Source organism: Stegostoma tigrinum, chromosome 1 (assembly GCF_030684315.1).
Source record: "Stegostoma tigrinum isolate sSteTig4 chromosome 1, sSteTig4.hap1, whole genome shotgun sequence".
NCBI lineage: Eukaryota > Metazoa > Chordata > Chondrichthyes > Orectolobiformes > Stegostomatidae > Stegostoma > Stegostoma tigrinum.
This window is the reverse complement of record NC_081354.1, coordinates 101,558,107-101,582,308: the sequence shown is the minus strand read 5'-3', so window position 1 is coordinate 101,582,308 and position 24,202 is coordinate 101,558,107.

The window sequence follows — 24,202 nt, the reverse complement described above, 5'->3', positions numbered from 1 at the left end:
CATTGAATGTAACAATGCAGAATGATGCCAACAGCGTGGGTTCAATTCCCGCACCAGCTGAGATTACCAAGAAGGATTCTCCTTCTTAACCTCTCCTCTCGCCTGACGAATGGTGACCCTCAGGTTAAACCATCACCAGTCATCTCTCTGTAAGGAGAGAGCAGCCCCATGGTCTAGAAAGACAGCAGTGGCTTTACTTTTACTTTAGTTGGACAGTAGGTTGTGAAGAAGACAAAAGGAGTACTCAAAAGGATAAGGTAGGTTAGATGACGGGACAAAAATTTGCCAGGAAGATTATAACATTCGAAAATGTGAACTTACATATTTTGTGTATTCCTTAAAGGATAAAGCTCAAAATGTGTCTGCATTTTTGGATGTTATCCGCAGGGGGTGACCTGCTGCTGAGCAGAGGGTAGCCAGCCTTTCATTTTCTTTGCATTCAGAAGAAATTGCTATTCAGTCATGCTTTGACTCACCCACTTTGTGTGACTGTCATTGAAATTTCCCCTTGAGTCCATATGTTTGTTATTCTGTGGGTCCCTGTCTCTAGACAGTCATGTAATTTACATTCCCAGCCACTTATGACTGTATCGGTCCTCGTCTTAAAAAAAAACATGTTTTGGATTTTAAAATTTAACATTTTCATAGTACTTCAAGTTCTGTTCGTGGTCATGACATTATCTAAGAAAACATGTAAATGCTCTGGAAAACAACTCAGTGGTTGGTTCACTAAAATGGGATACAAGAGAAGGAGTTATCATGTTAGGAAAGGTTAGGCAGACTGGACCTGTACCCAGTGGAGTTTAGAGGAATGAGGAGTGATCTTATTGAAATATATGACACCCTGAGCTTTATTGTCTCTCAATTTTCCTACCTCTGCATGGACCTACAAGGTTCGTCTGCAGCAGTAGTATTTAAGATCAGACATCAATGGGTAGAGACGCTGGGTGGCCTGTGTAGACCCTCCAAATAGCTGTGTGGCCAACATAGGTTGGAGGAACATTGGCCCTAAGGGGACTTGACAGGGTGCCTACTGAAAGAGGTGCGAAAGAGTTTTGATGAGGTTAATGCTCTTAATGTTGACATTGATGTGACTGAAAGACATTGGATATAGTGGGTTCATAACAGATATATGAGCATCATTATAGTGTAAACAGAGTAGAATTCCTCTTTGGCATCATCCATTGCTCTCACTGTGTACATGCTGCTTTCATTGTGTTGCCATTGCAGATCTCATTCTGTTCACACTACTTTACGTTTCCATTGCTTCTAGTACATTATTCCCCAGACACTGCTGCACTTGCTGACCATCAGCACAGATATCTGAAAAGTTTCTCTACTCAGGCTTCAAGCAGATTCTCCCATCTGTCTCCAAAATTGTGCAATTCCTGGGGAATTGTTGACAGAATCTTCCAAGCCTTTTCTCCTGCTGCTCCAGAATTGTCATCTTCTTAAATACTGCCAATGCTCAGCTTCTGTGCTCAACTGCCTGTTTCACTAAGTGTATTTTGGTATGGGCAGCATCTTTATTTGGGGTAGAAGGCTTGTTAACAAGCTTTAATGGCCTTTCATATTCATGTACTTTTTAATATTTATCATGTGTTGAGGCATCAAGAATAACATTTGATGTCCATCCCAAATTGCCTTTGACCTGAATGTATTTCACAGGATTATTATGGTGCAGAAGGAGGCCATTTGTCCCTATGTATTTGTCTAGTACCAATCTCCTGCCATTTCCCATATCCATGACCACCATTTCTGTCTAAATAACCATCCAATACCCTTTTGCATGCCTCAATTAAACCTGCCTCTACCACATTTCCAGGTAGTGCATTCTATATCCTTACCAGTCGCTATACAAAAACATTGTTTCTCATGTTACCCCGCCTCATGTTCAAGGCTATTTCAAAGGACATCTAAGTTTTAATCACTGTTGTATATTTTGAGTCCCATGCCAGCCAGACCAGATGAGGACAGCTGACTTCTTTCTCTTAAGGACATTGCTGAACTAGGTGGATTTTTACTCCATTCAATTTTTATTCCATAGTCACTGAAACTGGTTTTCAATTCCAGACATGTTAATTATATTTTAAATTTGAACACACTACATTAGAATTGAACCTACAACTTGTCCAAGGAATTAGTTTTGGCTTCGGGTTTAAAAATTTATTGAAGTTATCTCTATGCTATCATTTTCCTCTATATCATGCTCACGCAGCATCTGATTGGGATTCGTTCGGGGCGGTTGGGCAGATTATGAGCCAGCTATATGAATTATGTTATCTGCTGCCAGCTACGAGTCAAAGCTTACAATGTAGTTGCAGGGCTGGAAGTACCTGACATTGATATCGATTGTGACATTGCTTGTTTTGTGAAATGTTGTGTCTTCCAGTTGTACAACTGAATGGGAATTGGAGGAAACAGGCTGAGGAGGGTAAAAGAAAGCTGAGCAAAAACAACAGCTATCTTGCGGTTTTATAAGATCAACAGCTAAAAATACTAGCATATAAGCATCAATATTGCTCTGTTTAAGCTAAATTTGCAAAATGAAATGTAAATTGTTGTACAAATATTAGAGCACCTTTTGGTTCTAATAATGTGTTTTATTTTTATCCTGTGAAATCAGTTTCAGAAAATTTGCTTTAATACAAAGGCAGATGATTGCTTTCCGTAATGAACATTTCTATGCAGAACATGGAACAGAAGCGCCACCTAGTGGTGTGATGTAATATTTAAATGTGTGTTCCACTTTTAAGAAAGATATGACCACTTCCCTCTGTGCAAAATTCTCTCACTGGTGACACTTCACAGACATATCTCCATCATATGTGTTGGCTGCTTCTCACACAGGCCACATTGGATCCAATGACATACGTGGCTCCAGTAGTGCAATCGGTTGCAGGTGGTAAGTGTGCAAGCATGTGAAATGCTGAGGTTGTGCATTCAAACCTCACCCTGCACAAGTTTTAGTGATACAGGAAATCTGAAAGGTTAAGGAGATGGATTGCTAATCCATTGTGTTCTACACACATGGGTTTGAATCCTACTCTTGTCAATGCCCAAATCAGTACTTAATGCATGCAAACTTGTAGAATACCTGCACGAGTCTATCCATATTGAATTATCTCACTGGAATTATCTGACTGGATGAGAACTGTTACTTCTTAGGGCAGCACGGTGGCTCAGTGGTTAGCACTGCTGCCTCAGAGTGCCAGGGGCTTGGGTTCAATTCCACCCTTGGGCAACTGTCTATGTAGAGCTTGCACATTCCCCTCATGTCTGCATGGGTTTCCTCCGGGTGCTCTGCTTCCCTCCCACAGTCCAAATTTGTGCAGATTAGGTGGTTTAGCCAAGGGTTACAGAGATGGGAGGGAGGGGTGTTGAGTCTGGGTGGAATGCTCTTTGGAGGGTGCTGTGGATTCTATAGGCCAAATGGCCTGCTTCCACACTGTAGGGACTCTATGGTGGTAACATGGAGATACACACTCTGTGTCCGATGAACTAATTTGAAAGGGCAAACATCAACAGAGCTAATCTAACACAGGAGTACAAAAATCAATCCTTGAATATATAGGGTATGCTTCCATTTTCCACAATTGAGATAGAGGTTTGGAAACCAGGAGTGACCCTATTCTGGATGGTACTGAAAGGCCCATTAAATTTGCCTAGAAGTAGGTTTAACTTATTAATGATTTGGCTAGGTTGGTGGCAGCACTGAGACAGAGAATTCTAGAGATTTCTTCCTACCACACAATGGCTAACATATGCAATTGCATTACTTTGCATGGAGACTGTAATTGTAGCACCACTCAACTGCAGAAGAGCAGTCCATGTGCAGGAGGAGGTAAACACTGGAACATCTGCAAGAATGAGGGATAAAGAGAGCTCTCCAAAAAGGTCCTACCTGACCAAAGCCTTCCTGGAGTACCTGTCCTCAATGAGAAAGGAGCAGAGCTTCAAGGGGCTTTGCTTTGCTATGCAGGTTATTGACAGAGTCCATTATGATGCCTCAAATCAAACTGAGAAAGAACACTGAGGTGCCAATGAAGATTGAGTGCCCTTTCCTTCTGTGTAAAAGAATCTTTCAAGTAGATAGCAATATCAGGAGAGTGTTAGAATTTACCATCCACAGACAAGAGTGCTCTACAAGTGGAGAAAAGACTTCATCCTCTTTTTCCTAGAGTAGGGAATACCAAGGTGAAAAAAATGTGTATTGGCCACGTTAGCACTCTTCCTCATGGTGTAATAACTGCACTTCCTTGGCTCTGCAGGACCCCCATGTTATCAGGGAGTAATGCCACAGTCATCATTCTGTCAATGTGTCACTATTGTGCGGTCACACTGAGAAATTCATCTCAGTGAGTGCTTATAAACATGCACGAAGACTTCAACTTGTGACAGTCTGCAGTACTCACATCATTTGGTACCCAAAACAGAGAGCAGGGTAGCAGCTCAGTAACAGGGTTACTGTTTCCACACGTTTCCTTTTCAAAATTTCAGCGTGCAAGGCCAGAGAACCATCAATGGGAACTGTGGGAACAAGCCAAAAGTCTCCTAAAGTAGAGGCATCTCCATTTAGATCATGTTGGGGAGGAACATGGGGATTTCTCACCATTACTCACCTCAGAGGGTTCCCATGTTTGTTGCTGCAGCTTCCGTAACCTGCCAATTACCAGGGTGCAATGGCGACTTGAAGGCTACCTCAGGAGAAAAATGTTTCTGTTCTGCTAATGGAGTCCTCTAACGTAGGGAGACTGTCACATGTCAGCGAATGTTTTGGAAACACTAGGAAACTCTTCTTTTCTTACTGCCTGCTATAGTCCCTAAGGTGGATTTGAATCCAGAGCTTCTGACCCAAAGGAAGGAAAATCACTACATGTCACATGTCTCCTCTGGGGAAGAATGAGGAAATTGAAATCCATAAACTGCAACTGGACAGAACAAGAGGCTTTACATCAGTTAAAATAAACTTCTCTCCAAAAGTACAGGCTAATGAACAAGGCTTCCAATTCACAGTGATTGCAGAAATCATAGAATTGCTACAGTGTGGAAACAGGTTGCTCAACCCATTGAGTCCAAATTACCCCTTTGAAGAGCATTCCACCAGGACCCACGCTATCCCCTTAACCCTCCATTTCCCATGGCTAATTCAAATAGCCAGCACAACCCTGGGTACTACGGGCAATTTAACATGGCCAATCCACCTAAGCTGCATATCTTTCAACTTTGGGAGGAAACCCACACAGACACTGGGAGAATGTACAAACTACACACAGACAGCCACCAGAGGCTGGAATTGAACCTAGGCCTTTGGAGCTGTGAAGCAGCAGTGCTAACCACTGATCCACCGTGCGGCCCAGTGAGCTGGAAGGCTGCTGACTAGTGAGATTGTAGTGGCCTTGATAACAAGCTCAAGCAGCTCTGGGCCTACAAGGCATGCCCTCAGTCCACAAGATAGTGGCATGGTCAACTGCAGATTGGCCTGGCTGGTTGATAGTCAAAACTACACAGTATTTAGAGAGAGGTAGAAATGGAAACAAATTATCAGAGAAGTGGTGTTGGAGAAATTGGTGGGATTGAAGACTGATAAATTCCCAGGACCTGGTAATCTGCATCCGAGGGTACTTAAGGTACTGGCCCTAGAAATAGTGAATGCATTAGCAATCATCTTTCAAGATTGTTTAGACTCTGGAACAGTTCTTCCAGATTGGAGGGTAGCTAATATAACCCCACTGTGTAAAAAGAGAGGTAGAGAGAAACTATGGAATTATAACCCTTGAATCTGGTGTTGGCAGTGGGGAAGATGCTAGACCCCATTATCAATGATTTTACAACAGTGCACTTTACAAAAGAGAAATCAAGGGAAATCAATCTGCTAGAATTCTTTGAAGATATTATTAGTGGAGTTGATCAGAGGGAGCCAGTGGATGTGGTTTATTTGGACTTTCAGAAGTATCTCGATAGAGACCAACATAAGAGAGTAATATGTAAAATTAAAGTGCATCAGATTAGAAATTGTCTATAGAGATGAATAGAAAATTTGTTAGTACATAGCCAAGAAAGACTAAGAATAAACTAGCATCTTTTTCTGTATGGCAGGAAGTGATTAGTGGGGTACTGCAGGGAGTTGGCATTAAGAACCAACTATTCACAAGGTTTGTTCAAGGTTTGGATGAGGGAACTAAATGTAATATCTTAAAATTTGCATACACAAAACTGGGTGGGAGGGTGAGATGTGAGGATGATGCAGAGATCTTGCAGTGTGATTTGTACAGGCTGAGTGAGTGGGCAAATGCATGGCAGATGCAGTATAATGTGGATAAATGTCAGGATATCAACTTTGGTCACAAATATAGGAAGGCAGTTGATTATTTGAATGGCTGTAAATTGAGAGGGAGGAATATTCAGTGAGATCTAGGTGTCCTCGTGCACTAGCCATGGTGCACATGGATGCAGCAGGCAGTAAAGAAGGCAGACTGTATGTTGGCCTTCATAGCGAGGCAATTTGTGTACAGGAACAAGGATGTCTTGCTGCAGTTATACAGGGCATTGATGAGGCCACACTTGGAATGTTGTGAGCAGTTTTGGTCTCCTTATGAGAGAATTATTGGTTCAGCCATGTTTTCATGGAATGGCAGGAAAGGTTCAATGGGCTGAATGGCCTATTTCTGCTCCCTCATCCATAATATCTGCATGGCAGCAGTCTAAGACTGCCTTACAGAAGCAAGGAATCCCATGACCCCGGTCTGACGTTCCACTGTAACGCTTTTAGACCAGTAGCACTTCATCTGTATTGCAGTGGAAGCTGAGAAAGCAGACACCATATAGTCAATGTTGGAATGGTCTGGTAGTGTTTCCATGGAAGTTCTCACTCCTTTAACAGTGTAAACAATGGGCTCTAAGCTCTGATTCAATGGACCGTACCGTGGTAGAGATGGATTGTGCTGAGCTGTTCTGGTACCTGTTACACTGGTCTGACAATGTGGAGAATTGCCCGTGTATGCTCTGCTTATAAAAACAGGACAAATCCACTCTAGTCAATTACCGCCTGTTCTGTTTATTCTGTATCATCAGTAAAGTGGTGTAAGGCATCATTGACAGTGCTACCAAGCAGCACTTGTTTAGCATTGACCTGCTCTTTCATGTTCAGCTCGGGTTCTGCCAGGACTAGTCAACTCCTGACATCAATCCAGGCTTGGCTCAAACATGGACAATAGAGCTGAACTCCCGATGTAAGTTGAAAGTGAATTCCCTTGACATCATGGCATTGGCCAACTATGGTGCCAAAGTACCTGAGCAGATTTCATGTTTGCACATTAAAGGAAAGCTCTCCATAGACACCAGGACTTCACTGCAGGCGTTCCTCAGAGTAGTGTGCTGCTGCATGGATGATGGGCTGTAATGTGGTGAACAGTGTGAGGGATGTGTGGTGTAGTGAGTATGAGATGTGGTGTGCTGAATCATTCACATATCTTGGCTTTCAGACTGAGATCATTAAACTTTTATAAGCGCTACTGCATAGTGCCACAATCTGGGCATTTGCTGCCCTGGCTGAATATTATACACTCTCTTCTCAGGGTTAGCTGAACAGCATCTGTCTGTGGCAGTTATCCAGCTGCTTGCAGTTGAATGCAGCAACTTTTATTTTATCAGAGCTGCACCTTTAAAAAGGGAAGACTGCCTTTCTTAGGTGGCTTCTTCCCAACAATACTCAGCCCTTTCAAGTATGTAGAGGAAGCTTACATGAAATGGGCACTGGTGTTGCCTGTCAGCTATATGTTTCCACTCGACTATCATGGAAATAAGGTGGGTAGACAACATTTCTGACTGACCCACCTCACTTCCAGCTGATGCAGATATACCATGAACCGTGGGCCCCACGGCCAAAATGCAAACTTCAGAAGTCAAACCTCAAAACATGTTTGACTTAGAATTTATTCAGAAACAAAGTACCTGACATGCTTCATCCTCCAACCACACCCCCATCCACTGCCACTCAGGTCCTGCAAAATCTTTGACCTCACCCCATATTCTTTTTGTGCTGCCAACTGGTTTTAATTGTGAGCTTCACGATAAGAAGTACTGTATTGACATAATTAGGAGACAGTGCAGTTAATTTCATCAGTGCAGAGACTCAACAAGAAAAACAGCATGAAGAATGGACAGCAGCGTTTCAAGAAGGTGGCTCACCATCACCTTCTCATAGGCAATTAGGATTGAAGAAAAAATACTGCTCAGCCCAGCAATGTCCACTTTTCTTTAATTAAAGAAAAAAATGGAGCCTAATTATTGCTTTCAAGGTAAGTGTATTTTGGCTGTTTTATTTCTCACTTGAAGTAATAAAACATATATTCTGATATTTGTGGGGGCTTTTTTGTTGTGGTAATTCAAAGTTTCAAGCAAACATCATCATTGGCATCCTTCCATTAGTCTCTGGTAGTGGATACACAGCAAATCAAGTCCAAGCCTTTTGAGGGCACTGTTGGAAAAAAATTAAACTAAACAAGGATGCAGGAGGTTTTTATTGGCACTAATATTATCCAAGCAGCACAGTACCAAATCCTCCTTGACACACTGACAGCCACCTTCCTGCCACAAAAATGTGAACTTAGAATGTAATAGCTGATGCAGGTTTCAAAATACTGAGAAGGTAATTATTGTTTTTGGCAGATTGTCAGACAATCAGTAGTGGGAAATACATTGGTCATTTGTTATATAAGATTTTTGCTCACTTTTAACATTGCTGTACTATTCTGCTATCATTTGCAATAGGTGGTGAAATAGCCTGCACTAAAATAGATGGGCAACTGTAAATGAGATGGCGATGATGCAATGTTATTAAAAGGCTTTTTTTTTTATTTTTAGCACGAGTGCAAACATCACTTTGGAGTACATGCAGGAACAGTCATCTAAGAAGAATTGCAAACTTTCCAATTTATTTGGTCAGTTTAAATTAATGCTTAATCCATTTTAAAACCGGTGAGATTTTCTTCTTGTTTGACCTGACGGCAACAATGTCAATACAGCAGTGTTAATGTTGAAAAAACAGCTGAAGGTACTGCGCAGACAAATGCAGAAAATGGATACCAAGTCCAAGGGAGAATCTGTGATGTTAAAGAACTAAATTTGAATAGAAACTTTGAAGGAAAAGAAAACATAATGGAAGACTTTAGCGAATGAATTTGAAAGAGTGAGGCCTTGGTAACCATGATGTGTAAATTGATAAAAATGTCAAAGAGTTTGGGTTAAAAGTTGCAATGAAAGAGGGAGAGAGGAGGGGATACAGCTACTGAGTGAACTAGACTCAAAGATAATCTGTTTCTTGCATGCTGATCAACAGGACAATGTGGCTTGGCTAAGGCCAGGCTCTCATAGAAGGTTTTATATCCTTGACACAGCTGGATAAAATGAGAATCTTAATGGCGAGTTCCAAATCTCAGTGCACAGAAAAGCAACTCATACTGATCAAATCCTCAACTTCCACAGCAACCACCCAACATCCACAAACACAGCTGCATTATGATACTATTTAAATGGGTCAGGACACACTACAACACTCCGGAACTAGGCAGGAAAGAGGAAGAGGGCCTATACAAAATCCTTGCTATGAATGGATATCCCCGTAACTTCATCCACAGGTGCCTACTATATAGGCAACAACAGGAGGACACAGTATGCCCTGACAGACTGGCCTCACGGCCCTACATCAAGAACATATTAGAACTGACAAAAAGATTCTTAAGACCACTAAGAATCGTGGTGACCCACAAGCCCACAGCCACATTACTTACAAGGGCTAAAGACCCCATTGCCATAATGTGCAGAACCAACATGGTTTACAAAATACCATGCAAAGACTGCCAAAAACATTACATCAGACAGGCAGGAAGGAGACTAGCCATCAGAATACATGAATATTAGCTAACAACAAAACGACACAACAAACTCTCCTTAGTATCAATAGGCTTGAATAATAAAGGCCATCAGTTTAAATTTGACAAGGTAACCGTAGTAGCCCAAGTCAAAAATAGACATGCACATGACTTCCTAGAGGCATGATTCTCCACCGGTAATGTAATCAACAAACATACAGAATTGGACCCCATATACAAACGCATACAGATCAAATTCGGAAATGACACAATTCACATTAACAGACCAAATAGTATAAATTCCAAGCAGAGCAGAATAACAGCGCTTCATCAGAGATTCCACTGATGATGCCATCTAGTATAGTGACGAAATGTCTGAGCGAGAACAAGCCAGCTCGGTGAGCAAGTCAACAGCCTCAATCTTTACTTGATTGATGGCCCTGTGATAATACAACAAGCTATATTCTGTGATTTATTTTCTGAATCATTCAATGTTTGTTTCTACAGGATAAAGCAGTGTTAAATTTTTATACTTTCTGTTTTGCTGTTTTAAATGTCTGATTGATGGACATCTTTATGTGGTTTTAGCAAAAGCATTTTTTTCTTCAACTGCTATAGTTGTTAAAGAGCTCAGTGGTCCTATACAGGATGTAAACGGAGTAGATGGAAATGAAAGAGGCATGAGTTAGCTCGGAAAATATGAGGTGTTATTGGGGTATGTGGAGAGGCTGGAGTTAGCATGGAGGGGATATAGAGAGAATTGATAAGGCATTTTGACCTTATCATACAGAAGGCTCCTGAATCTAGACAATGAAAAATAGCAACCTGCTGCTTGTGTGAAGGGACCTGGGTGTCCTTGTGTATGAATCACAAAAATTAGGATTGCAGGTGCAGCAGGTAATTAAGAAGGCAAACAGAATATTGTCTTTCATTGCTAGAGGGTTGGAGTTTAGAAAAAGAGAGGCTATGCTGCAGCTGTATAGGGTGCTGGTGAGGTCACACCTAGAGTACTGTGTGCAGTTTTGGTCTCCGTACTTGAGAAAAGATGTACTGGCACTGGAGGGGGTGCAGATGGGATTCATTAGGATGATTCCAGAGTTGAGAGGGGTGGCTTATGAGGACATCTTGAGGAGACTGGGATTATACTCATTAGAATTTAGAAGAATGGGGTGGGGATCTTATAGAAACATATAAAATTATGAACAGAATAAGTAAGATAGAAGCAGGGAGATTGTTTCCTTTGACAAGTGAAACTAGAACAAGAGGGTGGTAGTCTAAAAATAATGAGGGCAGATTTGAGACTGAACTGAGGAGAAACTTGTTCACCAAAGGGGTATGAATCTGTGGAATTCCCTGCCCAGTGAAGCAGTTGAGGCTTTCTCACTGAATGTTTTAGGTAGCAAAGATAGATAGATCTTTTAACCATAAAGGTATTAAGGGTTACAGTGATTGGGTGGATAAATGGAGCTGAGTCCATGAAAAGTTCTGCCTTGAGGGGCTATAAACCACAAGACATGGAGCAACAAGCCTGATTCCATGAAAATTATGAGGATCTAGGTGATGTCTATCCTTGCAATGGAACTGGCCAGACTGGGAACACAGGTTGCGAGTTCAATATCATGTCACTAAAAATAGAAAACATTGGGAATGAGGGTGGCAATTTCAGAATTGACTGCAATCAACCTTTTTTTTTAAATTCCCAACACATCTGCCCTATCACATTGTTGGATATGCAGAGCAAAGGTGTCTTCTGATGGGCCCTACAAGGCTAAAGGGAATGACGTTTTGAAGAAAAATGAGAGGGACAAGATGAAAGAGTGGATTTTCCAACAGTAGGAAAAGTAATTTGGAAAGTTTTCTTGACTTGTTAGAAACTACATTTCAGCAGCAAGATCAGTTTAAGATGGAAGTGACTCTTCATCCTCCATAAGGGGCACTAACTGCATTGAGCATACTCTGAAAGTGAAATAAACATATATGTAGTCTATATCATGCCTCTAGAGTTTGAAGCTTCTCAATAAGTTCCGTCTTATTAAAACTGTGTTGATTCCACTTAAGAGCAGACCCTGCACTGTTTTATTGACACCATAAGGGGCAACATGCAAGAATCTTTATGATAGATGTAAATGATGTTTTGTGGTGTAAAACATCATTTACATCTATCATAAAGATTCTTGACGTGAATTTGAAAACATTGGCATCAATAGGCTTAAAGCAGAATTCAAAACTGGAAGTTGGATTTCTGGTGCTTTTAAGTACAATGGATTGGAAATCAGACAGAATGGTTCAAATTTCACTGCACATCAGCAGCCTGATTTGGAAAAATGACACCCCATTGCTATTAGTCAAAACAGGATGTCACAAAAGTTGCAGCAGCTTTCAAGACAGAAGTAGTGGAAATAAAGTCTAATTTGACAGTGAATTGATCATCGAGTCCCTACAGCATGGAAGCAGGCCATTCATCCCATCGAGTCCGGCCGACCATTGGAAATGAAAGAGGCATGAGTTAGCATGTAAAATATGAGGTGTTTATGCAGTGGGAAGGGAGGCTGTAGTTAGCACGGAGGGAATATAGAGAGCATTGATAAGGCATTTTGACCTTATCATACAGAAGGCTCCTGAATCTTGAATATGATAACAAAAATAGCAGCATGCTGCTGTGTAAAGGGACCTGGGTGTCCTTGTGCATGAATCACAAAAAGTTAGATCATGGAACCCCTACACAGTGTGGAAACAGGCCCTTTGGCCCAACAAGTCCACACTGACCCTTAGAGCATTCCACCCAGACCCCTAGAACCCTAATCTACACATCCATAAACACTATGGGCAATTTAGCATGGCAAATCCACCAAGCCTGCACATCTTTGGACGTGGGAGGACACCCGAACACGCAGAGGAAACCCATACAGGCATGGAGAGAACATGCAAACTCCACACAGACAGTTGCCCAAGGGTGGAATTGAACCCAGGTCCCTGGCACTGTGAGACAGCAGTGCTAACCACTGAGCCTCTCAAGATCACCCTACCTTCATCCGTGTAATCCTGCATTTCTCATGGTTAACCCACCTAGCCTGTATATCCCTATACACTACAGGCAATTTAGCATGACTAATCTATCTAACCTACACATCTTCGCACCGTGGGAGGAAGCTCACGCAGACACGGGGAGAATATGCAAACTCCACATACACTGTCACCCGAGGTGGAATTGAACCTGGGTCCCTGGTGTTGTGAGGCAGCAGTGAGCCATTATGCCAACCAGTCGGAATTGGTTGAACTCCGAAAAGAGACCAAAAGCTAGCTTTGAAGTATTAGAGTTTAAGTATAGCAATGAAAAATCCAAAAATGGAAGATACAACTTGACCAAACAAAGCATTGAAAAAGCTAAAAATTGGGCATTGTGTTATGAAATTACAATAATTGGGAAATGTCAGGAACATGAAACTTTTTGTATTTAGTGATGCTGATGCAATCTCTGTAATGCATTCTCAAATGCAACAGGGTTCGTAATGTTTCTTGTCAGAAAATTAAGTAACTGGTACCCTTCAGTTTGGGAAGTTGGAAAGATCAGAAGAATAGCAAAAAGCAAATTATCAACAGAAACGGTCACCCTTGTAAAATGCTCAATATGGCATTTCTCTTGATGAAGATATTGCTAGAAATTGTAAAAAGGGTTCCAGCAGCAGTATCCACTGAGTACTATATTGATAATAATTCATTATGGGATGAAGTACATTCAACAAATTGTGCCAGTAGGAGAAATACTGGGGATCGATATTACAGTTTTAAAACAGATGCTGGAGAATAGCGAAATCTCTAAATTAAAACGAGCGGACAATAGCAGATATCAATCTGGCAATTTTACAAAGAAAAGAGCAAGTTCTAAAAAACTGTTGGACGCAGTGGAAATAGAATTCATAAAACATTAGTGTGCAAAGATATAAAAACGTGAATATAATATTTCATCATTTTGTATATTTTGTTTGATTTATAATTATTATTTAATAATTTATTTCAAGGAGAAAGGGAATCTGGTATCATCTATAATGGTCAGAAGAGATGAGTGAGACTTAATGGAACAAGGTAATAGATGGGCATGTTAATTAAAGGTCAGTTGGGTGTGCATCTGTTGTATCAATATGGGGAGCTCATAACCAGTAGGGTACAAGTTTTATGAAGTGTGGTTAACTGAAATAAAGGTTAGACTAAATGTGTAAACCTAGCCTGTTTAAATGCAATCATTGTCTAGTGCGTATAAATTTTTACGCAGATTCATCCCAGTTAATTTTTGTCTTTTCTGATTCCATGGCACATGAGGGAGACAAAGCAGATACTTATGTCTGTTTCCTGAAACAGATTGCAATCATGTCACCTAAATCTATGGCTTCAGGAACACCATTCCTCATCGAACATAAACCATAAGATATAGGAGTAGAACTAGGCCATTCTGCCCATCAAGTCTGCCCAACCATTTGATCATGGCTGATATGTTTTTCAAACCCATTCTCCCCATAACCTTTGATCCCCTTGTTATTAATCAAAACCTTGGCTAACCAGGAGAGCAAAGGCATGTTGAAAGTGTTTATTAGTTGACAAAGCACGACATGATGAGCACACCCTCTGTGATTAACAGGTCCTGAAGAGGAACTTGACCTCAAAGCTTGTGCTCAGCCACGGGTACACTATATACTGTATCACAAGATCATCAACAGTAAATATTAGCATAGTTGAAATCTACAGCTAAAGCTGCTTAATTGTTCCTGTACTTCTCAGAGATTGGCCTACCCAATTGCTCTTCTATTTCCCTCTGGATATACAGTAACTAAAATACACTCCCAACAATAAAATAACCAATTTTTAGTCTTCAGTACAACTCATGTATCTTTACTTTGTTTATTCACAGAATGTGTGGGTATCACTGGTTGGCCAGAAATGATTGCCCATCGCTCACTGATCTTGAAATGGTGGTGGTGAGCTGCAGTCTTTTTGGTCTAGGTACTCTGTAATGCCATGAGGAAGGGAACTCAAGAATTTTGAACCAGTGACACTGAAGGATCAGTGATATGATTCCAAATCAGTGCAGTAAGTGTCTTAAAAGAGCAATGCAAATGGTAGTATCCCATGTATCTGCTTCCCTTGCAATTCTAGATGGTCACAGTGGTGGGTTCAGAAGGTGTGTTTTAAGGCGTTTTGGACAATTTCTGCATTGTGTCTTGCAGGTGGTACACACGGCTGCTATTGATCATCAGTGGTGCAGGGAATGTATATTTGTGAATTTGGCATCGCTCAAGTGGCTACTTTACTCTTGATAGTGCCCACTATCTTGAGTGTTGTTGGAACTATCCTAATCAAGGCAAGTGGGATGCATTCTAACACACGCTTGAATTATACTGTGTAGATAGTGGACAGTCTTTAGGGAGTAAGTATTTAAAAAGTTTGTTCAGTTAAGATTATGTTCAATGGTTTGCCTTAAAATGTTGACTGTGAAGGATTCAATGATGGTAATGGTAATGGCTCATAGAATCCTTACAGTGTGGAAGCAGGCCATTTGGCCCATTGAGTCCTCACTGACCCTACAAACAGGATCCAACCCAGACCCACATACCCCATCCTAACCCTGTAACCACATATTTCCCATGGCTAATCCACCTAACCTGCACATCCCTGGACACTATGGGCAATTTAGCACAGCCAATTCACCTAACCTGCATATCGTTGGACTGTGGGAGGAAACCAGAACACCTGGAGGAAACCCACTCAGACTCAGGGAGAATGTGCAAGCTCTACACAGACAGTCACTTGAGGCGGGAATCAAACCCAGGCTCCTGACACTCTGAGGCAGCAGCGCTAACCATTGAGCCACAATGCTGCCCAATGTCAAGGAGAGGTGGCTAAGTTTGTAATGTTGTAGATGGTCATTGTCTGACACTTACGTTGCATGAATATTGTTACTTGTCAACCATACTGGGATATTGCATTTGACGTGAACACTTTCAGTATCAAAGGAGTTGAAATGACGTTAAATAATGTGCAATTAATGAACGGCCCAATTCTGACCTTATGATGGAGGGTAGGTCATTAATGAAACAACTGAAGATGTTTGAACCGGGACTTTACTTTAAGGAGCCTCTGCGGAGATGTCCTGGAGCTGCAATACTCCAACGACTATAACCACAGCCACCTTCCCTTCTCTTAAATATAAGTCCAACCAGTGGACTGATTTCCCCGATTCTCATTTACTCTAGGGTCATAGACTCTTACAGTATGAAAACACCCTTCAGTCCAACTTGTCCACAATGACCAGAGATCCCAATGTGACCTAGTCCCATTTGCCAGTATTTGGCCCAAATCCCCCTAACCCCTTCTTGTTCATGATACCATCTAGATGCCTTTTAAATGTTATCATTGTACCCATCTCCACAAATTCATCTGGCAGCTCGTTCCATACACCCATCACCCTCTGCAGGAAAAAATTACCCCGCAGGCCCCTCTTATTTTAAACCTATCCCTCTAGTTAACTTTAGGAAAGTATTTAGAGGCAGTAAAGTGTCTGTAGTTGACATGTATCTCTCCAAGTGTTCAAATATGCCTCCCTCCAAAGTGCTTCCACAGATATGGAAAACATTCAACTCATTGGCCCAAACCTTTCAGTATCTGTATCAATTAAAGCTGTAGTTGGGAGATGTGCATCAGGACCATGTGGGCGTCCTGACACTCACACATGCATTGAAATTTCATGGGAATTTTAAACATCTGATGGACTAATTCCACTGCTTGCGATCATCTGCAACATCTCTGAGCCTGGATTCAGTACTTGACAGTTGACCCAGACGTATTGAAGTTGCCTAGAAACCTACCGAGCAAAATTTACATTGGTTAGTACCTGGTGTATCTCAGTGACTTGCCAGTGTAGCTGAACTTAGCATCATAAAAGACCACCTTCGATCACCACTCCCTACCCAACCTGAGTCTCTCTCCAATCTGACCTAATCCAACTTTATGTGCCACCACATTCCCCTAATCATTCTACCCCTCTGACACCACACTAGTCTATGTTACACCAGCTCCTTCACAACTCAACCCAACTGCTCACTCACTGACTCACTCATGCATTCTCTTCCCACCAATCCATTCACTCACGTATCTCGTCATCCATGCACTACCTCACTCAGAGACTTGAGACTTTTAAAAATTCCCTCGAAAAAGGCAGTTAATGTCATAAAAAGGGGGTGCGCCCTCTCCTCACCATCTTCTCCTGAACTCAGCAACCTTTCATGAGATTGGATCTATTCATTCATCACTGCTGCAGCCAGGGTCAAAGTCTAAACCGCTGTTATTCACGTTTTGCGAGAGTTCCTTGTTGCCATACTCAGTCAAATGCTGGCTTGATATCAAAAACAATCACTCTCACCTGACCTTTAGAACATAGAAAAGTACAGCACAGTGCAGGCCCTTCAGCCCACAATATTGTGCCATGGAATAATCCTAATCCAAAAATAAAATAACCTAACCTACATTCCCCTCAATTCACTGCTGTCCATGTGCATGTCCAGCAGTAGCTTAAAAGTCACTAATGACTCTGCTTCCACGACTACCACTGACAAAGCATTCCATGCGCTCACAACTCTCTGGGTGAAGATCCTCCCTCTGACGTCTCCTCTATACCTTCCTCCTAACACCTTAAAACTATGACCCCTCGTGGCAGTCATTACCTTGTACACCTCGATCAGGTCACCTCTCTTCCTCCTTCTCTCCAGAGAGAAAAGTTCGAGCTCAGTCAACCTCTCCTCGTAAGACAAGCCCTCCAATCCAGGCAGCATCCTGGTAAGCCTCCTTTGCACCCTCTCCAAAGCCTCCACATCTTTCCTATAATAGGGCGACCAGAACTGGACATAATATTCCAAGTGTGGTCTCACCAGGGTTTTGTAGAGCTGCAGCATAAGGATCTTAAACTCGATCCCCCTGTTAATGAAAACCAAAACACCATATCCTTTCTTAACAACCTTATCCACCTGGGTGGCAACTTTGAGGGAGCTATGCACTTGAACACCAAGATCCCGCTGTTCCTCCACACAGCCGAGAATCCTGCCTTTAATTCTATATTCAGCGTTTAAGTTCGACCTTCCGAAATGCATCACTTCGCATTTATCCAGGTTGAACTCCATCTGCCATTTCTCAGCCCAGTTCTGCACACTGTCAATGTCTCGCTGAAGCCTGCGATAGCGCTCGAAACTATCAACAATCAGTTTTACTTTCCACATTTGAAACAAGGCTCCCATGTGCTCAGAGCTAAGTTGCCCTGGTGTGGCACAAACAGAGAGTCAGTGAGCATGTTATTGCTAAACACATGCTGCTTGATAGCACTGTGATGACATCTTCCATCATTTTACTGATTGTTGAGAGCAGGCTGATGGGATGGTGGACGAAAGTTACTGCTGACTATGGAATCTTTATTCAAAACAAAAAATGCTGAAGATCACAATGGGTCAGGCGGCATCTGTGGAGAAAGAGTAAGCTAATGTTTCATATCTAGATGACTCTTCATCAGCGGTGGATGGGCTGGTAATTGGCTGGGTTGAATTTGTCTTGCTTTTTGTATCCAGATCATACCTGCACAAGTTTCCACTTTGTCTAGGAGATGCCAGTGTTGTAACTATTTGAAACATTTTGGTTAGAGGCACAGCAAGTTGTGAAGCATACAACATCAGTGCTATTGACAGACTGTTACCAGAGCTCATTGCCTTTGAAATATCCATGTATTTGGCTGTTTTTGATATCACAGGGAGGAATTGAATTGTGTGAACACTGCCATCTGCGATGCTGGGGACATCTGGACAAGGCTGTGATGGATCGTCCATTTACTGCTCCTGGCTGAAAATTGTTACAAATACTTCAATCTTATTTTTGCACTGATTGTTTGTACTCACCTATCATTGAAAATGGGAATATATGTGGAGTTGCAAGTTCCAGTGACTTGTTTAACTGTATACCACTATTCAACTGGTTTTTACGTCTGCCTGGCGCTGCCCACCTGAACTTTTCATTGATCCCCTAAGCTTGATATTAATAGTAGAGTGAAGGCCACGCTGAGCCTTGAGGTTGCAGTTTTTGTCTGTGTAAAACTCTGCAGCTTTTGATAGGACACAGAATTTCATGCCCAGTCTTGAGTTGCTAGATCTGTTTGAAGTCTATCCCATTTAGAATGGTGATAGTATCACGCACATGACAGATGGTATCTGCAATGTGAAGATGAGATTTTATTTCCACAAAAATCGTGGTGGCCAATTTTACTAATAATGCCAGGGGCAGACAGATAATGTTTTCTCTTTTGCTGGTTCCTTCACCACTCACTGCAGTCCTATCCTAGAAGCTATGTCCTTTAGGACTCAACCAGCTCATTCAATAGTGATGCTGATGAGCTACTCTTGGTGATGGTCATTGAAGATCCCTCCCAGAGCACAGTCTGTGTCCTTGCCGCCCTTAGTCCTTCTTGAAAGTGGTGCCCATCAGAGGCGAGCATTTTGTAGTAATAGGCAGGCAATCTCCTTGCCAATGTTTGACCTGATTCCATGAGACTGTATTGCATCTGGAGTCAATGTTGTGGATTCTGAGGGCAATCCCTCATGACTGTATGCCACTGCATTACCACCACTGCTCGGTGTGTCCTGCTGCTGGTACAGGACGTAACCAGGGATGGTTGAAAATTAAAAGGCATGATTTCATGAGTACAGCATTGTCAGGCTGTTGCTTAATTAGTCTGTGAGACAGCTGTCCCAATTTTGGTACCAGCTCCCAGATGTTGGTAAGGAGGTCTTTGCAGTGTCGAGAGGGCTGAATTTTCTATCGTCTTTTCTGGTGCCAGTTAATCTGTCTGTTTCATTTCTCTTTTGATGCTTTTTGTGGTTTGATGCAACTGAATATCTTGCTGGGCCTGTTTCAGAGACAGGAGGAACTGCAGATGCTGGAGAATCCGTGATAACAAGGTGTGGAGCTGGATGAACCCAGCTGGCCAAGCAGCATCAGAGGAGCAGGAAGGCAGAGGTTTCGGGCCTAGACCCTTCTTCAGAAATGGGGAAGGGGTAGGAGATTCTGAAATAAATAGGGAGAGAGGGAGCGGTGGATCGAAGATGGATAAAGGAGAAGATAGGTGGAGAGGAGACAGGCAGGTCAAAGAGGCGGGGGTGGAACATGTAAAGGTGAGTGTAGGTGGGGAGCCAGAGAGGAGATAGATCAGTCTAGGGAGGACGGACTGGTCAAGAGGACAGGATGAGGCCATTAGGTAGGAGATGGGGGTGGGGCTTGAGGTGGTAGGAAGGACAGGTTAGGGAGGCGGGGACAAGCTGGTCTGGGTTTGGGTTACAGTTGGGGGAGGGGAGATTTTGTAGCTTGTGAAGTCCACATTGGTTGCAGGAGCAGCACCTCATATCCCACTTGGGAACCCTGCAGCCCAATGGTATCAATGTGGACTTCACAAGCTCCAAAATCTCCACTTCCCCCACTGCATCCCAAAACCAGACTAGCTTGTCCCTGCCTCCCTAACCTGACCTTTCTCTCACCTATCCACTCCTCCCACCTCAAGCCCCACCCCCATCTCCTACCTACTAGCCTCATCCTGGCCCTTGACCTGTCCGTCCTCCCTGAACTGGCCTATCCCCTCCCTAACTCCCTACCTACACTCACCTTTGCTGGCTCCATCTCCGCCTCTTTGACGTGTCTGTCTACTCTCCACTATCTTCTCCTTTTTCCATCTTCTATCCACCTCCCCCTCTCTCCCTATTTATTTCAGAACCCCCTTCCCCTCTCCCATTTCTGAAGAAGGGCCCAGGCCTGAACGGTCAGCTTTCCTGCTCCTCTGATGCTGTTTGGCCTGCTGTGTTCATCTAGTTCTACACCTTGTTATCTTGCTAGGCCGTTTCAGATGGCAGTTAAGAGTCAAGCAAATTGCTGCATATACAGCAGGCCAGACCAGGTGGGGATAACAATTTTCCTTCCTTGGTGAACCCAGTCGGTTTTTACAACCATGGTTTTATGGTCATTGTTGGGCATTTCATTCCTGATTTTATTCAATTTAAATTACATGTGCTACTGTACTTGGATCCATAACTGGGGAGGCTTGAATTGCCAGTCCTGTGACGATACCATTGCTTCATTGCCTGCCATATCTGATGATCTGTCTAACATGCCATTCCTCCTGACAGCAACAATTATTCCTTAAACTAATACTATAAGAGGCCCGCTGTTTTATCTTACCTCTCAATCACATCTGAAAAGCTGATAACTTAAAATAATTTGCTTCTGTATGTTACCTTTTACTTATTGCTTCGGGGAAGTGGAAATAGTTAAAGGCATTGGCAAGAAAAACATTATTAACTTTATTGTTTAGAAACAGAAAATATTGTTTTCTAACACTGTCAGCTAACATTTGCTTTTTGTGGCATTGTCAAAAATAATTTCTATAGTACCATTCCTGCACGATTTAAGTTTATATTCAGTTGTTTTCATTTAACTCAAATATTATAATTATTGATTTCTCTGTTTCTTGTAACTAAATTTCATTTTGTCAACTTCTTTAAGTCTTACAAGAGCAGAAGGTTTTTTAAATCCTCTTGATAGGATTTATTTTTTATCTTTTATGTATTCTCTTTGCATAAGGCTTGTTTCCTGAGATCAGATTTTTACTCATCGCATTTATAACTTGCAAAAATGCCACTGGACAGGTGCCCACATATTTCATTTTGACTGCGTAGGTTTAACGCAGCCATATCAATTTGAAATCTATGTCTTATGACTGGCTGAAATCACTGTGAGTACTGAAGAATGCTTTAATGATCTGTGCGGAAATATGAAATTGAATCATATTTAGTTTGTCCCTGCAGACATCATGAGATAATTTGATGAGCTGAGTTGTTAGAAAAGGACCGCTATTTTGATGACAACTCGTGGTGAGTCTGTGATTCATTTATTTAACTTGGCAATCTCGGTGCTGCATTTAGAAACTCATTGCAGCAAAGCTGCAAACCGTTCTAATAATCTACCTCCCACTGAATCAAAGAATCCCTATTGTATGGAAGCAGGCCGTTTGGCCCTTACTGGCCATCTAAAGAGCATCCCACCCAGATCCGTCCCCCTACCCTATAACCCTGCACGCTACAGGGCAACTTAGCATGGCCAATCCACCTCACCTGAACATTTTTGGACTGTGGGAAGAAATCAGAATACCCAGAGGAAACCCACACAGACACACAGGGAGAATGTGTAAATTCCACACAGACCGCTGCCCAAGGATGGAATTATACCCAGGTCCCTGGCACTGTGCAACAGCAGGGCTAACCACTTAGCCACCATGTCACCTGTATCCTAACAACTCACTTGCATGCATTAGATTCAGTCTTTTGTGAAAAAAAAATAAATTGTCATAATTAAAAATATTTATAGATCCAGAGAATTTTAGTATTTTTGTTATGTAGCTGACAGAAGGTCTCAACAGGTTAGTTGCATTATGATGATCAGCAAAACAATCCAGCCATATATAATTGGAGCCTTTGAACTCTAACCGTATATATCTCCACCATGTGCATATAAAGAGTTTTGACACCTCCTCATCACTGAGTGCAGACAGGCTATACGCTAACCAAAACTAGGGAATTTTCTTACTGTCCTGCTCCCATAACCTACAGTAAAGAGATTCTGGGTGAAATTTTATTGAGGTCAGACGACACGTGTAGACTTTGGTGCAAAATTTGACAGAATTGCACAAGATCATTCATGACTTTAGGAACAACCCACTACATCTTTTAGCTAAGACTCAGGGGTGAAAGTGAGATTCTTGCTCGGCAGCAGTGAGTTATTTATTAAAGGAAATTTTGTATGGTTACCAATTTTAACAATCGCAGGTAACAAAGTGTGGAGCTGGATGAACGTAGCAGGCCAAGCACCATCTCAGGAGCACAAAAGCTGACGTTTCAGGCCTAGACCCTTCATCAGAGAGGGGGATGGGGAGAGGGAACTGGAATAAATAGGGAGAGAGGGGAAGGCGGACCAAAGATGGAGAGAAAAGAAGATAGGTGGAGAGGAGAGTATAGGTGGGGAGGTGGGGGGGGGGGGGGGGATAGGTCAGTCTGGGGAGGACGAACAGGTCAAGGAGGTGAGATGAGGTTAGTAGGTGGGAAATGGAGGTGCGGCTTGAGGTGGGAGGAGGGGATAGGTGAGAGGAAGAACAGGTTAGGGAGGCAAAGACGAGCTGGGCTGTTTTAGGGATGCAGTGGGGGGAGGGGACATTTTGAAGCTGGTGAAGTCCACACTGATACCATTGGGCTGCAGGGTTTCCAAGCGGAATATGAGTTGCTGTTCCTGCAGCCTTCGGGTGGCATCATTGTGGCACTGCAGGAGGCCCATGATGGACATATCATCTAAAGAATGGGAGGGGGAGTGGAAATGGTTCGTGACTGGGAGGTGCAGTTGTTTATTGCGAACCAAGAGGAGGTGTTCTGCAAAGCGGTCCCCAAGCCTCCGCTTGGTTTCCCCAATGTAGAGGAAGCCAAACCGGGTACAGTGGATACAGTATACTACATTGGCAGATGTGCAGGTGAACATCTGCTTAATATGGAAAGTCATCTTGGGGCCTGGGATGGGGGTGAGGGAGGAGGTGTGGGAGCAAGTGTAGCACTTCCTGCGGTTGCAGGGGAAGGTGCCGGGTAGAAGGTGCCAGGCACCTCCTATTCCTTAGATGACATGTCCATCCTGGGCCTCCTGCAGTGCCACAATGATGTCACTGAAGGTTGCAGGACAGCAACTCATATTCTGCTTGGGAACCCTGCAGCCCAATGGTGGACTTCACAAGCTTCAAAATCTCCCCTCCCCCCACCACATCCAAAAACCAGCCCATCTTGTCCCCGCCTCCCTAACCTGTTCTTCCTCTCGCCTATCCCCTCCTCCCACCTCAAGCCACACCTTCATTTCCCACCTACTAACCTCATCCCACCTCCTTGACCTGTCCGTCCTCCCCGGACTGACCTACCCCTCCCCACCTCCCCACCTCCCCACCTCCCTACCTCCCCACCTATACTCTCCTCTCCACCTACCTTCTTTTCTCTCCATCTTCGATCCGCCTCCCCCTCTCTCCCTATTTATTTCAGAACCGTCTCCCCATCCCCCTTTTCTGATGAAGGGTCTAGGCCTGAAACATCAGTTTTTGTGCTCCTGAGATGCTGCTTGGCCTGCTGTGTTCATCCAGCTTCACACTTTGTTATCTTGGATTTTCCAGCATCTGCAGTTCCCATTATCGCTTAACAATCGCAGGTCTTGTCTTATAAAACATGCAGCTTTCTATA